A 13033-nucleotide genomic window follows, 5' to 3' on the forward strand; every position below is an offset into this window, starting at 1 on the left:
CTCTCTAGCAGGTTAACTGATTGGGCGGCGTTATTCCCATGAGTCATGACCCTCCAAACAGTGTTCATGAAGGCAATGTGTTTGTTTTACGTGGGCAGTATGGTTGCAAAGCTGAACCTTAAAGGAATGTCCAGAAGGGCACCACCAGGAGTGGAGCCTACGGTTTAATTCGACTCCACCTGGGAAACCTCAACCATGCAAGCTACAGAACAGATGCACACATTGCAAGCTTAATTCCGTTAACGAACGAGACTCCGTCATGCCCCGCGGTCCGAGTCCGGCTTACTAGAGGGACACGTGAGGCTCTGGCACATGAGATTGGCCAATAACTGGTGTGTCATGCCCTTACATGTCCGTGGCTGCATGTGCGCTACACTGAAAAGGCCAGCGTTTGTCGCTTACAGGTGCAGATAACCCGCTGAACAACGTTAGTGATGGGGATCTGTGATTACAATTATTACCCGCGAACGATGATTTCCCAGTAAGTGCAGGTCAACCGCAGTTCCGGAATTAGGCCTAACCGTCATTCCTGAAAAAATGAAAAACTTACGTGTGCAAACCACAGGTGCTGTAGCTTGCTTAACAGCTCGCCAGCCATTCTCAGGCCCAGTATGGATTACACGTGATTGCACAAAGGTGAGAAAGGGTACCGTATCCCCGAATAACATGTATGGATAGCATAGTGTACACATTCAAAAGATATGTCTATACATCAGGAGGCAGGCTCAGACGGTGTTAGGCCCAGTATGGATTGCACATGATTGCACAAAGGTGAGAAAGGGTTCCGTATCCCCAGATAACATGTATGGATAGCGTACACATTCAAAATATATGTCTATACATCAGGAGGCAGGCTCAGACGGTGTCAGGCCCAGTATGGATTGCACCTGATTGCACAAAGGTGAGAAAGGGTTCCGTATCCCCAGATAACATGTATGGATAGCGTACACATTCAAAATATATGTCTATACATCAGGAGGCAGGCTCAGACGGTGTTAGGCCCAGTATGGATTTGACGGCCCAGACTACACAGCGGAGGAGCAGGGAGAGGTAAAGATTGCAAATGCTGGGGCCCTGCCCAAGCAAGGGGGGCCCACTCGTGGGCGTCGGTACTGGCACTGGGCCCCTCATAGTACGGCGGTGTGTCTGACGGCGGGTGTGCACCACCACCGTCAGAGACACTTGATTGCATTATGAGGGACCCTGTGCCAGTGCCCGCGCCCAAGAGTCGGCCTACCCACCTGTCCAGGGCAAAGGCACTCGCACGGTGTCGTGCGCTAGGTGGTGACCCCGGCCATGGGGGGGAGGCAGCACAGTTAGAGAGTTTTAGAAAGTGGCATATGTTGATGTTGGACATTCAGCTGATGCAAAAGGTGAAATAGGTCAAGTCCCAGGAAGAGGTGGACCAAAGCAAGCCATTTTTCTGTCACCCTATGTGTCATCAGGGGAAGGTGGGACAAAATCCTTGGAAACCCATGCATGGTTCATTTTAATGAAGGTTAGATCATCCACATTTTGGGTTGACAGACGGGTCCTTTTTTCTGTCAGGATTGATCCAGCTGCACTGAAGACTCTTTCCGATAGCACACTTGCAGCTGGGCAAGCGAGCTCCTGTAAGGCATATTGGACCTTTTCTTACCTTTGACTCTGCAAAAACTCTTACTGTTTCTCTTATTCATTCTCGTCTCGACTATTGTAACTCTCTTCTAATCGGTCTCCCTCTTACCAAACTCTCCCCTCTCCAATCTGTCTTGAATGCTGCAGCCAGGATCATATTCCTCACCAATCGTTACACCGATGCCTCTACCTTGTGCCAGTCATTACACTGGCTACCCATCCACTCCAGAATTCAGTATAAACTTATTACCCTCACTCACAAAGCCCTCCATGGCTCAGCACCACCCTACATCTCCTCCCTTGTTTCAGTATACCACCCTACCCGCGCCCTCCGTTCTGCTGATGACCTGAGGTTAGCATCCTCAATAGTCAGAACCTCCCACTCCCGTCTCCAAGACTTTACACGTGCCGCGCCAATTCTTTGGAATGCACTTCCCAGGTCAATACGATTAGTCCCCAATCCCCACAATTTTAAGCGTGTCCTGAAAACGCATTTATTCAGACTGGCCTATCGCCTCAACACATTAACCTAATTTATCCCTGTGTGGCACAGCCAAAAGTTTTACCATAACCAGGTTCCTTGCATCATTCTCCCACATGCTTTATGCATCCATTAGCCCTCTGTGTCTGTACTGTCACACACCTAACATTATGGCTGGTCCATACAATCAGGGCAACTGTTACCACCCACCTTTCGTGTCTACCTCTTTCCTCATAGACTGTAAGCTTGCGAGCAGGACCCTCATTCCTCTTGGTATTTGTTATAATCTACTGTATGTGATTATTGTTATGCTGTAATGTCTATTGTCTGTACAAATCCCCTCTGAAATGTAAAGTGCTGCGGAATATGTCGGCGCTATAAAAATAAAATTTATTATTATTATTGTGCCAATTCAGGCCAGGTGTCCAGTTTAGCGGCCCAATAGTCAAAGGGGAATGACCTGTGTGGGAGAACATCGATATGGGAGGAAAAGTAGTTTGTAACCATAGTTGACAACTGCTGTCTCCTGTCACTTTCCATCGATGCAGTATTACCAGTTGTGTGAGCGGTACTTGAAAAATCAGTCCACAACATGGTCATGAAACCCCTGTCTCCAACGCCACTACTGCTGTGTGCACCACGAACACCTCTGCCAAGCTGCCCCCGGCCCGTACGGCTCGTGTGAGAGCCATCACCGCTGCTGTGTGCTGGGAATGCCTCAAGCAACCGATTTACCAGAGTTGCTTGTTTATTAGCCAATATTAGGTCAAGGTTCTCCTGTGGCATGATGTTTTGTAATTTGCCTTTATAGCGTGGATCCAGGATGCTGGCCAACCAGTAGTCGTCATCGTTCATCATTTTGGCAATGCGGGGTGTAAGAAAAAGTCCTACTGAGAGCTGGAAGAGTCGGGAAGAAGTTCCACAGACGATCTCTTATCAAGCTGAGGTTGAAGGTTTATTCGGAGATACACAGCAAAACAGATACAGAATAACAGAGGAGTTGGAATATGCGGGCAAAAACAGGAATTCAGACGGGCAGAGATTTGCTAGGAGGTCTAGCGGTGATAAGGCTCTGTGCCCTGGCCATGGTGAGGCACAGTGGCATGATGGCGATGGAATGGCCCCGATCGACAGTAACAGGGGCTTCTTATACATTATCAGAACAAAGAAAGCTGCATTTTGCCGCAAAGGGCGTTAACATTATAATTCTAAGGAGTTTTCATGGTAATCTACAGAAACGTGGTTTAGAACAGAGAATATAATGACATAATATGAAGATATTAATTAACATTTCTTCAAGCAACACTAAAACCCATAAGTCATTGGTATCTATGGCTACTGTCTTAAAATCTTATCATTGTCTCCAGTCTAGGTCCATAAATTCTTACATCCTGACATTTTAACTACTCTACACTTCGCTACCACACTACCATGTATAAGCATACTGGCCATATATTTGGTGACCTGTGATCCTATTGATTGATCCAATCTTCCTCTACGCACATCGGCTGAGGTTGCTAGGAGACATGATCTCATTTTCCATCCTCCATTTAATACATTTTATCAGCTCTTTTGTAAAAGTTGAATCTTCTCTAACTTTCAACAAAATGGCTGCTAGAGACAGCATGGCCGCTCAGTATATTATGACTGACCATTCTCTTACAAGTCCCCCTCTTGTACTCTATCCAGAGTACAACATACAGGACTGTAATATTCATTGGTGAATTACTGAAAATAAGAATATTGAGGTAATTCAGCACTTTATGCACGTGTGTGTGTACGGCAAAAGTCCCTAAAAATAGAACAAACACATAATAAAAAAAATAATTCTAATAGTCCCGAAAAAAATAAGTTGCACAATAGTCAAGTCTTTTGGTCTTTTTCTTCTCATTCTTTGTCTTCTGGATTTTCCTGATCTTCTCCCCCTCTCACACTATCAGAGTCCCACTGTATAGTGTGAAACATCTTCTCCTGATCATCCAATAGGTTCATGGTCCCAGGAGTCAAATATGAAAATCTTCAGCGGACCTGGAGGAAATAGAAAAAAAGAGTGGAGTATCAGTCCTTACCAGAAATTTCAGTAAAATAATTAAGAAGTCTACACTGATTGATATGAACTATTTTAATCACCTTTTTAGCTTGAAAATTTGAGCAAAGACTTAATCATTGTTGTTGGGATGTAAAGCACTAGTCTATCATTAACCCATTTGTAGTACAAGCACTCCCCCTCAATGGGCAGGGACTCGAGGGAATTGAACAGAGATGAGTCTCCATCCTTCTCCTGTGCTTTTACGAGATCTTGAAGAGAAGAATAAACAAGGGGGGGCTCTCTGGGTTTTTTTAGTAACTGCAGCGATGACTTCTTGGGGATATTTGTCCTCGCCTGTGAGTGCAGCTTCCCTGGCTGCGTGATCTACATATGCATTGCCAAGGATGTGAGGGTCCGGAATCAACCTCTGGTGTCCTTTGATTTTACAGAAGGACCATAATTTTGGGAATTCTTTACCCCGTTGCTCAATTTGTTTTAGAATGTCTGCATGCTGCAAGGGCTTGTTCTGAGAATCAACCATCCCCCTAAGGGCCCATACATTAAGATATAGAGTGAGTGACGACACGACATATGCGCTATCACTGAAGATATTCATTGGCTCTGGACACACGAGAATGACCTCTAGAGCTGCTTCCAACTCAGCTCTTTGAGCGGAGAAATGACCAGGGAGTTTATACTGCAGCAGCAATGGATTAGCTGGAAACCACACAGCGAAGCCTGTGACGTAATGCCCCTCATGCCAATAGCGAGCTACGTCGATATAGGCACAGGGGATTCCCTCTTGAAAGTCTGCTCGTAAGGGAGAGGGAGTAACATTAACCTGTTCAATTTGACAATCGTGACTTTTTCCTGCATACTGCATCATCTGGGCTAAGTGATATTTCTCACCCACTTCGACTTGTAAGTCTCTAGTCTCAAAATCAATGATCCATTGGGCCATTCTCTGTGAATTAATACCTGAAGCTTTTCCCTTCAGCAAAGTTTTTAAAGTGACATGTGGGGTCTGTAGAATTAAGGGAGCAAATCCCACTATATGCTTCACTTGATTCATAGTCCAGTGCACGCCCAGTGGGTGCTTCATGCACTGAGTGAATCCTTTTTCCACGGGGGTCAGCAACCTGGAGTAATAACCTAGGGCATACAACTGACTAGACACTTCTGGGCTTTCTTTGGGCCATTTTTGTAGGAGCACAGAAGAAATAGAGATATCACCGGTGTGAGTCTGAATGTAGAAAGGCTGGGAAGGGTCAGGGTTAATCAATGCAGCAGCTGCCGTAAGGGCGCGCTTCAATCCCTCAAAAGCCTGTAAGGCTGCTCCCTCTACATTAACAAGGTCAAAGTCATTATCAACATTTTTCAATAAATCATACAGTGGTTTAGCCAAATAAGCAAAATCTTCAATGAATTCTCTGGAAAAATTAATAAGACCCAAAAATTTTCTGAGTTCAGTAATGTTAGTTGGTATGGGGACAGCCTGAATAGCTTTAACCCTATCGTGCATGGGCTTCTTTCCTTCTGCTGAGACAGACACACCCAGAAATTTAACCTCTGATTTCATCAATTGTACTTTATCTAGACTCATTTTGAGTCCTGCCTCTTGTAAAGCCTGACAAACATTTTCAAGGGTTTCTCTGTGTTCACATTCATCGACAGTTTGAATCAATAAATCATCCCCATACTGTAAGACTTTGTCTCCGTAACCAAGGGATTCTAACATCTGAGCCAATGCCTGATGGAAATACACAGGAGAACTGTGAAATCCCATGGGCAGCCGCGTGAACAAGAATTGCACATTTTCAAAAGTGAATGCGAAGCGGAGTGCAGATTCAGGTGTTAGGGGTACTGAGAAAAAGCCATTTGCAATATCCAAACAAGAAAATACTTTACAATCACTCCTCAGCTGTGACATAACTTCAGGGACAGATGCAACAAGGTGGGCTGCTGAGGGAGTGTACTTATTTACAAGTCTCAGGTCTACTACCATTCGAAAACTGCCATCTTCCTTTTTTACAGGTAGAATAGGACTGTTACATGGAGAATTACCCTTCACAACAACACCTTGTTTCTCCAATTCACTGACTGCTACCCTTATGTAAGGGATTGCGTCCTCCGGAATACGGTACTGACGCTGGAAAGGTGGCAGTTTTTCACCATCAATTTTAACCTGAGTTTGCATTAACCCACAATCAGTTTTCTTTAAGATCCACAATTCAGGGAACTTTTGCTTCAATTCATTGTTTAAGGCATCATTGTCAGCATTTTCAACATTTTCACCAGTACATGCTCCGAAACTAGCAATGGGTAATTTATGACTCTCCTCCTCCTCCTCCTCTGCAGGGACAATTACAGAACAGATAGTGGCTTCTTTGTTCCACCACAAGACTTTGTTACATAAATCAACAACAATTCCCATTGCTCCCAAAACATCAGTTCCCAAAATAGTGTACCGTAACTGTGGGTTTACCCAAAAAGCGCATCGAAGACCCCTTTGCTTCGATCCCCCTGCGTCCTGAAATCTCAGGTTCACTGTACGACTTTTTACTGCTTGAATACCGGAGCCCCCCAAAATCTACCAAAATGGTAGTCTCAGGCAGTCCAGGGGGTGACTGCAATTTGTGTCGTGTTATTGAAACTGAGGCTCCGGTATCGATGAGGATGTCTTCCCAAGGCAGCCCCTCTATTCTCCCTCTGACATAAAGTCTACCATCCCTGCCCAGGGAAAGGGGGGCAAGGAGGGTAAGGGGAACAGGGGGAGCACTCCATCAATCAGTGTTACCTGCCGTGGGAAGCCCGAAAAATCCATCATCCCCATCTGAACACGGCTTCCGTCCAACAGCTGCCACCTCCGACCCAAAGAGATCCTTAGTCAGGGTCCGGTCCTCATGTTCCCGTAGCTCCTTAATCAGCGGAGCATAGGGACGAGGAGGAGTGACCCCTCCCTGAATAGCATGGACCTCCGGGCGCGGAGGAGTGAAAGCTATTGGGGAGGGAGCAGGAGCAGAAGGCTCCTGTGAGACTGGGTTAACCATTTGAAGACCGTTGTACTGCTGATACTGCCTAGGGTCATTCACTGCTGGATATGGAGGTCTAACTCCGAAAGGTGGTCTAGAAAACTCCCGGGGCTCTCGGGATATATGCCCTGGCACAAAGTTGGGACAAAAATGTTTAAAGTGTCCCAACTGTCCTCAAAAAATAACACAAGGGAGGACCTCTCATGGGATCCCGTGGGGGCTCTGCCGAACGGGACCTGCCCATTCTCGGCAGCTGCGCATACCCCCCCGGAACTCCTGGCCTCCCTGAATCAGCAGATACACCCCGAGGAGAATGGTACGCAAAAACATTAGGCTCATCACCCTTTACCTCGGATTGCATCGTCCTAACAAAACACTTTCCTCCCAATTAGGCAACATTTTTTTAATAAATTTAAGATGGACCAGGAACATTTGGCCTGGGATTTTTTCTCTCGGGGTTGAAGCAGCATCACACCTAACCTAGGGTCTGCATGTGCTGGAGCTGTCGGGACAATATATCTTTCCTCAACTGTGTCTGCATAAGCTGGAGCTGTTGGGACACTATATCTTGTTATGTACTACTTCACTCATTCTCCTAACTCTCTTCTCCAGTCTACAACTGTATTTACATCAGCACTGTGTCCCGAAGCTGCAGTGTCCATCTGTGACATAACTGCTCTCAGCTGCTGCTGCTGCACGCACCCCTCCTCTCTGTGCTTCCGTGCTAGCTCCAGCATCTCACTGAGCTTTTCTGATCTCTCCCTATACGCTGCCCCTCCCCGGTGTTAACATATTGTTGTGTAGACTATTTATCAAGAGCCTGATCAAAGGTTATGACTGTCTTACACAAAGCCACTACTTGGCTATTAGCTTAACCTAGCAAATTTTTTCCTATCTAGTTCCCTGTTCTCTGTGGTAAACCAACACATACAATTTAACCACGTGGTTTCCACATTAACCCCCTCCAGCTGGGGTGTGCCAGCATATTTCTCTGCCTGCTTCCGTAACCACTCCATATTTACAGTGGTCTACAAGGATGAGTTTTACTCTGTTCTAGTATCAACAAATGCAATTTAAGCAAAGTTAGATACTCACACCTCTCTCGAATGGAAGACCTCCTGCAGGCTGGGTCGACCAGATATCAAAAGAGGTGCAGCCGTGATTCCAGCCTCACTCGTTAGCTTGCCAGGCGTCTCCCCACGCCCTTTTAACCCCTTCACTACCAAGGGTGGTTTGCACGTTAACTACCGGGCCAATTTTTACAATTCTGACCACTGTACCTTTATGAGGTCATAACTCTGGAACGCTTTCATGGATCCTGGTGATTCTGACATTGTTTTCTCGTGACATATTGTACTTCATGTTAGTGGTAAAATTGCATTCAAATAACTTGCGTTTATTTGTGAAAAAAACGGAAATTTGGCGAAAATTTTGAAAATTTCGCAATTTTCCAACTTTGAATTTTTATGCCCTTAAATCACAGCGATACGGCACACAAAAAACTTAATACATAACATTTCCCACATGTTTACTTTACATCAGCACAATTTTGCAACCAAAATTTTTTTTTGCTAGGAAGTTATAAGGGTTAAAAATTGACCAGCGATTTCTCATTTTTGCAACACCATTTTATTTTTAGGGACCACTTCACATTTGAAGCCACTTTGAGGGGTCTATATGATAGAAAATACCCAAAAGTGACACCATTCTAAAAACTGCACCCCTCAAGGTGCTTAAAACCACATTCAAGAAGTTTATTAACCCTTTAGGTGCGTCACAGGAATTTTTTGAATATTAAAAAAAAAATGAACATTTAACTTTTTTTCACAAAAAAAATACTTCAGGTTCAATTTTCTTTATTTTACCAAGGGTAACAGGAGAAATTGGACTGCAAAAGTTATTGTGCAATTTGTCCTGACTACGCTGATACCTGATATGTGGGGGGGAACCACTGTTTCGGCGCATGGCAGAGCTCAGAATGGAAGGAGCGCCGTTTGACTTTTTCAATGCAAAATTGGCTGGAATTCAGATCGGACGCCATGTCACGTTTGGCGAGCCCCTGATGTACCTAAACAGTGGAAACCCCCCCAAGTGACCCCATTTTGGAAACTAGACCCCCCAAGGAACTTATCTAGATATGTGGTGAGAACTTTGAACCCACAAGGGCTTCACAGAAGTTTATAACGTACAGCGGTACAATTAAAAAATCATATTTTTTCCACAAAAATGATCTTTTCACCCACAATTTTTATTTTTCCAAGGGTAACAGGACCCTAAAAGTTATTGTGCAATTTGTCCTGAGTACGCTGATACCCCATATGTGGGTGTAAATGACTATTTGGGCGCATAGCAGAGCTCGGAAGGGAAGCAGCGCCATTTGACGTTTTTGGCTAGAATTGAGATCGGACACCATGTCGCGATTGGAAAACCCCTGATGTACCAAAACAGTGGAAACCCCCCACAAATGACACCATTTTGGAATCTAGACGCCCCAAGGAACTTATCTAGATGTGTGGTGAGAACTTTGAACCCCCAAGGGCTTCACAGAAGTTTATAACGTACAGCAGTACAATTAAAAAATCATATTTTTTCCACAAAAATGATCTTTTCACCCTCAATTCTTATTTTTCCAAAAGTAACAGGACCCTAAAAGATATTGTGCAATTTATCCTGAGTACGCTGATACCCCACATGTGGGTGTAAACCACTATTTGGGCGTATGGCAGAGCTCGGAAGGGAAGCAGCGCCATTTGACGTTTTTGGCTGGAATTGAGATCGGACACCATGTCGCATTAGGAAAGCCCCTGATGTACCAAAACAGTAGAAACCCCCCACAAATGACACCATTTTGGAAACTAGCCCCCCAAGGAACTTATCTAGATGTGTGGTGAGCACTTTGAACCCCCCAGTGCTTCACTGAAGTTTATAACGTCCGGGCGTGAAAATAAAAAAATCGTATTTTTTCCACAAACATGATTTTTAGTCCCCATTTTATTATTTTCCCAAGGGTAACAGGAGAAATTGGACCCCAAAAGTTGTTGTCCAATTTGTCCTGAGTACGCTGATACCTCATATGTGGGAGAAAACTACTGTATGGGCACACGTCGGGGCTCGGAAGGGAAGTAGTGACGTTTTGGAATGCAGACTTTGATGGAATGGTCTGCGGGTGTCATGTTGCGTTTGGAGAGCCCCTGATGTACCTAAACAGTGGAAACCCCCCACAAGTGACCCCATTTTGGAAACTAGACCCCCTAATGAACTTATCTAGATGTGTGGTGAGCACTTTGAACCCCCCAGTGCTTCACAGAAGTTTATAACGACCGGGCGTGAAAATAAAAAAATCGTATTTTTTTCCACAAACATGATCTTTTAGTCCCCATTTTTTTATTTTCCCAAGGGTAACAGGAGAAATTGGACCCCAAAAGTTGTTGTCCAATTTGTCCTGAGTACGCTGATACCTCATATGTGGGAGAAAACTACTGTATGGGCACACGTCGGGGCTCGGAAGGGAAGTAGTGACGTTTTGGAATGCAGACTTTGATGGAATGGTCTGCGGGTGTCATGTTGCGTTTGGAGAGCCCCTGATGTACCTAAACAGTGGAAACCCCCCACAAGTGACCCCATTTTGGAAACTAGACCCCCTAATGAACTTATCTAGATGTGTGGTGAGCACTTTGAACCCCCCAGTGCTTCACAGAAGTTTATAACGACCGGGCGTGAAAATAAAAATATCGTATTTTTTCAACAAACATCATCTTTTAGTCCCCATTTTTTTTATTTTCCCAAGGGTAACAGGAGAAATTGGACCCCAAAAGTTGTTGTCCAATTTGTCCTGAGTACGCTGATATCTCATATGTGGGAGAAAACTACTGTATGGGCACACATCGGGGCTCGGAAGGGAAGTAGTGACGTTTTGGAATGCAGACTTTGATGGATTGGTATGCGGGTGTCATGTGCGTTTGGAGAGCCCCTGATGTACCTAAACTATTGAAACTCCCCACAAGTGACCCCATTTTGGAAACTAGACCCCCCACGGAGCTTATCTAGATGTGTGGAGAGCACTTGGAACCCCCAAGTGCTTCACAGAAGTTTATAACGCCTGGGCGTGAAAATAAAAAAAACATTTTTTTCCGCAAAATTATATTTTTGCCCCCAATTTTTTATTTTCCTAAGGGTAACAGGAGAAATTGGACCCCAAAAGTTGTTTTGTAATTTGTCCTGAGTAGGCTGATACCCTACATGTGGGGGTAAAACACTGTTTGGGCACATGGCAGAGCTTGGAAGGGAAGGAGCACCATTTGACTTTTTCAACGCAGAATTGGCTGGAATTGAGATCAGACGCCATGTTGCCTTTGGAGAGCACCTGATGTGCCCAAACAGTGGAAACCCCCAATTATAACTCCAACCCTAACCTCAACACACCCCTAACCCTAATCTGAGCCCTAGCCCTAACCCTATCCCTAACCCTAACCCTAACCCTAGCCCTAACCCTAGCCCTAACCCTAGCCCTAACCCTAACCCTAGCCTTAACCCTAGCCCTAACACTAGCCCTAACCCTAACCCTAGCCCTAACCCTACCCTAACCCTAGCGGGAAAATGGAAATAAATACATTTTCTTTTAGTTTTATTATTTTTCCCTAACTAAAGGGGTGATAACGGGGGGTTTGATTTACGATTTATGGCGGTTTTTATGTTTGGCGGAGGTCGCACGCTAAAAGACGCTTTTTATTGTAAAAATAGTTTTTGCATCACCACATATTGTGAGCTATAATTTTTCCATATTTTGACCCACCGAGTCATGTGAGGTCTTATTTTTTGCGGGACGAGTTGTCGTTTTTATTGGTACCATTTTCGGGCACGTGACATTTTTTGATCGCTTTTTATTCCGATTTTTGAGATGCAGAATGAACAAAAACCAGCGTTTCATGAATTTCTTTTGGGGGGTGCGTTTACACCGTTCCGCGTGCGGTAAAATTGATAAAGCGTTTTTATTCTTCGGGTCAGTACGGTTACAGCGATACCTCATTTAGGTTGTTTTTTATGTTTTGTCGGTTTTTTGCAATGAAAACAATTTTATATAAAAAATAATTATTTTTGTATCGCTTTATTCTGCGAGCTATAACTTTTTTATTTTTTTGCGGATGATGCTGTATGGTGGCTCGTTTTTTGCGGGACAAGATGACGTTTTCAGCGGTACCATGGATATTTATATGCGTCTTTTTGATCGCGCGTTATTGCACTTTTTGTTGGGTGGTATGATAATAAATCATTATTTTTTGCTTCGTTTTTTATTTTTATTTTTTAAGGGGTTCGCTAAAGGGGTTAACTAATGGGACAGTTTTATAGGGCAGGTCGTTACGGACGCGGCGATACCAAATATGTGTACTTTTATTGTTTTGTTTTTTTTTATTTTCAAAAAATGGATTTATTGGGGAATATTTTTTTTTTTTTTAACTAATTTATTTAGCGATTTTTTTTAAATTATTTTTAACACTTTTTTTTTTTTTTTTTTTACTTTATTACCTTGTCCCAGGTGGGACATCACTGTCCTGTGACAGATCGCTGATCTGTCACATCACAGATCACTGTGACAGATCAGCGATCTGTCACAGGCACTGCTGCAGACTTCCTCATGCCTGCGCTTTGCAGGCACTGAGGAAGCCAGCTTCCTCAGGCCCCCGAAGGCCCCCGTCGCCATCTTGGATTCGGGGGCCTGGAGGAAGGGAGTCCCCCGCAGCAGCGCTGCACATTGCGCTGCCGTGGGGGGCTCAGGGAAGCACGGAGGGAGCCCCCTCCCTGCCGATGCTTCCCTTTAACCCCCGGTACACCGCGATCGCGTTTGATCGCGGTGTGCAAGGGGTTAACGTGTCGGGG

The 13033-nt window shown here is 44.6% G+C and overlaps 1 long non-coding RNA gene across 1 annotated transcript; it reads right to left on the reverse strand.

The window, feature by feature from the left end:
* Nucleotides 1–3040: 3040 nt before the first annotated feature.
* On the reverse strand, nucleotides 3041–11595 carry LOC141056196 (uncharacterized). Its single transcript, XR_012221591.1, has 2 exons — nucleotides 6925–11595; nucleotides 3041–4126 (listed from the first exon to the last, which is right to left on the reverse strand). It is a non-coding gene; the product is annotated as an uncharacterized lncRNA (long non-coding RNA).
* Between the last annotated feature and the right edge of the window lie 1438 nt (nucleotides 11596–13033).

The sequence above is a fragment of the Dendrobates tinctorius genome, unplaced genomic scaffold (assembly GCF_039654945.1).
Source record: "Dendrobates tinctorius isolate UK_male_01 unplaced genomic scaffold, ASM3965494v1 ptg000196l, whole genome shotgun sequence".
NCBI lineage: Eukaryota > Metazoa > Chordata > Amphibia > Anura > Dendrobatidae > Dendrobates > Dendrobates tinctorius.